The sequence below is a fragment of the Halyomorpha halys genome, unplaced genomic scaffold (assembly GCF_000696795.3).
Source record: "Halyomorpha halys isolate HHAL.00 unplaced genomic scaffold, Hhal_1.1 Scaffold412.1, whole genome shotgun sequence".
Classification (NCBI taxonomy): domain Eukaryota; kingdom Metazoa; phylum Arthropoda; class Insecta; order Hemiptera; family Pentatomidae; genus Halyomorpha; species Halyomorpha halys.
The window spans coordinates 563,381-568,287 of record NW_027113304.1 but is presented as its reverse complement, the minus strand read 5'-3'; the positions used below and the strand labels follow the sequence as shown (position 1 = coordinate 568,287).

At 32.6% G+C, this 4,907-nt stretch overlaps 1 protein-coding gene across 2 annotated transcripts in view; it reads left to right on the top strand.

Moving 5' to 3' along the window:
- SP555 (SPRY domain-containing SOCS box protein SP555) overlaps positions 1 to 4,907 on the top strand; it is a 27,983-nt gene that overhangs the window by 8,250 nt on the left and 14,826 nt on the right. The window contains exon 1 of one of the 2 annotated variants that reach the window (XM_014423253.3): positions 3,207 to 3,422. The exons of the other annotated variant lie outside the window; for it this stretch is intronic. The gene's annotated coding sequence lies outside the window, so the exon portion shown is untranslated. Of the gene's footprint in view, positions 1 to 3,206; positions 3,423 to 4,907 lie in introns of those variants that run through there. 2 annotated transcript variants of the gene reach the window in all.

Genomic DNA, 4,907 nt, shown 5'->3' with positions numbered 1-4,907 from the left:
ACAGACAAGTAAAAGTATTTTGTAATTATGAGGGAGAGAGTCCGAATATGGGCCTTCTTCTTCGATCTCTCTATTCAAATGGCCAAGTCTAGGTATGACAAAATAAATTCAGCGTTACTTCTGAGATCCTCCAGGGCCCTGTTTCATAATGAAAGCTAATAGTATTTGTTATTAGTACAAGTGTAGAAACTAGTGTGGTAATAATACTAATACTTATTTTTTTCTTGATAGGGGTGACTATTAGTGATATTACAGGAATTAAAAAATGCTAAAGTACAAGTCTGTGTAATTGAATTAAGATTAATTTACAACACTAATAGTATTAGTTTGTACTTTATTATGAAACAGGGGCCAGGTCGCCGTACAGGTTGGTCACCTAGACAGTATGTTCAGGCCATCTCTGCTTCTGCTTTTCCTCCATTAGGACACATCTGGATCCAATTACGGCTAATTTGTCTGTTCGATTATCTGATGTGTTTAGGCCAAGTCTGTATGAATTGAGAAAGTGCACTCCAAGTACTATTTGTGTTTACCTAAAGATCGGCCTGGGGGACTTTAAATGGTTATTATAACAATTAGATTTGCTTCTAAAAATTGTAATGTGGAGGTTAAGTCTCTTGAAAAAAGACACCTATAACGATTTACATTGTTATAATTATTGAATAATTATAATTAAAAAATACTAGTAAGTAAAAGCATAATACTAATCAAAATTATGTATTTAACTGATAACAATAAATATGTAATTGAACGTTGAAAGAAACCAAAAATAAGTCTAACGAACTAATATTTATAGAATTAATAAAATAAATAATTATTCGAATAATGAATAATGAAAAATAAATACACCAGTACTTGGAATAGATTTCCAGAAATGGAACTGTCAGTAACTAGAAATAGAATCGGTAAAACATTTTTTATTGATTATGTATTAATTCCAATAGTAATTTACAATGCAATTGAATATTTCCTATTACCGAAGTGGTTTCTACCAGGATCCTTAGGACCTTGTTTTGAAATAACAGTAATTTTTTTTTTTGTTTCGTTCATGATGCTGCTTCACACAGTTCACAATCGTACATCAGTAATGGTCCAAAAATTCTTCTTTGAATAAGATTGATTTTATCTGGTCTCAATCAAGAATTTATATTGACGAGAGGGTAGGTATTTTCCAACCTTGCGAAGGTATTGGTTATTTTAATATTTTGAGATTCTCTTTGTACTAGGAATTTAGTGAGGGATACGTAACATTTTTAATTTTTTTTTTTTAGGATAAATGCTTATAATTTTATTGTTTTTTGCAATGAATATATTCGGTGTGGACATATACAATTAAATATACAGCCACCAGTAGCCCAAATCCCGTCACCAGGGCCTCCCCGATGTCAGAGATCACCTCCCAACTCGACCGGAGTAGTTTCAATGGGCAGTTGGAGCACCCCACTGGGAAGGCCACTGTTGCGTGATCACCCGCTGCTCCATTATTCTTCACGTTGGTTTATTTATGTATCCTGTCCCCTCTGGATCAGTAGCTACTAATGACCAACTGTTGGCAAATAGACCAGGCAGTAAACAACCGGTAGAGGTCCGAGCTGTGAAGGTACAATGGAGGATGAAGAAAGGATAAAGTACAAGAAGGCACAGTTAATATAATTTTATGAATCATGGAATTGAAATTAACTCAACAAAATATTCCAAGGTAGGGTCATTAATGTTATTTGGAATACTTTATAAAACCTACAGAGATAATTATTGGAAGAAGATAGTTGACCGTATGAAGTAGATTGTAGAAAGATAGGGTGGCGGTCAATAAAGGTATCAAAATAGTAAAAGAAAACTATTTATTGCTAAACAAGGTTTCACAAACATTGAGTTGACATCTCTTTTACAAACAGACAGCCCTGACGAAGCCCTGCAAAGTGGGGCGAAATGTTGGTTAACAATAAATAGTTTTCTTTTACTATTTTGATATCTTTATTGACAGCAAGGACTATCTTCCTAAATTCTACTGGGATGATATTTTTAGTGGGCCAAACAACAAACAGTATGGCATTCAGGACTGATTTATAAGCCATTAAAATTAACCATCTCTAATGATAATTCTTCATATTTAATTGGTCTTTTCCAATCCTCACAATAAACTGGTTCTCCATAGAATATGAAACGAATTCCGGTGTACCTCGAGGATCAGTGTTAAAGACTGTTTTATTCATATTATACATAAATATTCTTATAAAAATTTTTTTCATTAATTCCTACAATTAATTTTATAATTGCCTTTTAACTATTTACTAATTTTTTAACAAATGGAAATTAAAACAAAAAAAAATCAATAAATATTTTATTTTATCGATTGTTAGCAATTATTTCCACATAATGATGACTAATCGTAAATTAAGATACAATGGAAATAATATGTAAATTCTACGTTGCCATTTCCATTAATAGTTATCTGCGTTTGAATTTTTATAACTGTCTGATATTCAAAACAAAAAATATTTGTTTAAAAAACTCTCCATCAGGTTACTTTTTTCAATCTTGTTTCAGCAATCTTCCTTACTTACAGGTTGCTCTCCTTCCACTTATAACAATTCTAGTAAGGCAAGTTCCATTTGCACTACTTCGATTCTTACCTCCAAATAGAATAGTATTTAAGGAATTTGTGAAGAATAATCACCAATATGGAAACTTTTCCAGCCTTTATAAATCTCAGTTACCATTCTCACTGTACCATTAATCCACAGTTACTGAATCACGATAAAGAATGGTAAAACTGTGAAGACTATATTTTCTGTTATTTGAATAATATTATTACTAAGAATAGTTTTCGAAGTTAAACAATCCCATTCAATTCATTCACTTTCGATATAAAAAACAAACATTCACACATGTAAAAAAATAAAGTGATGTGTACATAAAATTAAGTAATGCAATCAAAGTTTCACCATCTGAATCCGTACTCTTGTTCTATTGATGTTATACCAGTTTATTATTGTTTGCACAATAAATTAAACCGTACCTTTTACCCTTTGAATCATTTAGGTTCAACAGAATTTTATACACTTCAGGAAACTATTTTTGAAAAATAAAAAAAAAATACGTATAAATCTGTTAATCAATGCTTTAGCTTTTAAACGTATGAAACATTTTGGACACAAAGTAATTTTCAATAAATATATAGTGTCCTAGTATAATCGTAAACCTCCATGACTTCTACAATTTTCGATATTTCGATTTGATATTTCCTGATTAATAAAAGTGACATTGAGAATATAGTAAAAATCGAATTCTTCTGTTATAACCCATCAAAATGATAAACGTTGTACAGGTTAGAGGGAGTGAACATGCATAATGAGGCAACATTTGTAAAACAATAAACATAATTTGTTTAAACCAAACAAAAACCTAATATCATTAATGACGTAAGTTCTAGCAAATTAATTAGACTTCTAAATCGGTAAGTATGTTTGTGCTTAAGAGAACAAACAAAGGAAACTTTCCATTGTTATGATTTCAATAAGTTTCAGTTGCCTACACAGTCTGAAACGGCATCTGGAAATCTAAGAATGGGTTGATTTATAAACATTATGAATATATTGCAAATTTAATGGTAAATGTAAAACAAACGTAATTTTCAAAATCTAAAAGAAATACGTTAATATATATTTAGTGTAGTTAACATACCTAGTGAACCTCACAAAGAGCTGAAGCAAATAAGATATTCAATGGGGATTTCAATGGAACAAACTTCACAAGAATCTGCAAACGAGACACCGAATCCTAACAACACGCTTGAACACGTCAAGGCATTGCTAAGGCTTATACAAAATAATCCTGGCTGGAAATTCTAACAAACTCTGAAAGCGGCAAGGAACTCTGAATTCCTAATCCAGGCGGACACTGTTGTAGGTGTCGGATCTCCAAAGCCCCCGGACATTGTGGGAGTGACGACTGTTGACCTAAATAGCCAGCAGGGGGGCTTTATGGGGCAGAGCCCCCCGCGGGCCGGCCAGGTGATTCCAGAGCCTAACTGTCTCCTTCCTCGGCTGGACAGCTCACGAGTAATGGTTTGTGTTTGTTTGGAGGCGACCCGCTGCGAGCGCGGCGATGAAGGATATCCTCTTTCAGGCTGAACTCAGGAAACGGAGAATGAAGATATTAGGCTAGTCAAGCTTCTTGGACCTCGAAGGTCATTCAATGTACTGAAATAAGAATGTATGTTAGGAATTATTTCTTAACATTTTTACGATAGCTGAAAATGAGGCAGTTTATAAAATAAGTAACCTAATTTTAAGTTTGACAAATAAATCCATAACTAAAGCTCAATGAAAGGACAATCCATTATAGGAATCTAGCTAAGGAGTATATTCCTATCAATTATCTCTTTGTTTCTATCACGTTAAGAAATCATTACATAGTACTTTTTTTTAAATAGTTCAACAGAAGTAACAGTAATGTAGTTTTCTGTATTTGCCCTGATTTATCATAAATTGATAGCCTGTATAATAAATGCTGCATATGCTGGAAATGGCGAATTAGGGAGGGAGGGGGGTAGAAAAAAAATATATATATATAAGTTAAAATACTTAGAATAATATAGTTAAAATAGGAAGAAATAGACATGAGGTGTGCTCAAAGTGTCGAATGATTGAATAATACTGTCCTGTACCTTCCACATAGGCTATCAGCTGTTATTACAATGCTTGTTTGATAATTTACTTATCCTATACAATTGTATTATATACACTACTTATCATATATATATATATATAAGTTAAGTATTGGCGAAAGCACAATGTCAAAAAAGAGGTGAAGGAAAAAGATCTAACTCGCTTGAACTGCTGTAAAATACTAATCTATTTGCGGAGCCTGTCCGTCTATATATATACAATCGGTCAGCTGTTCTC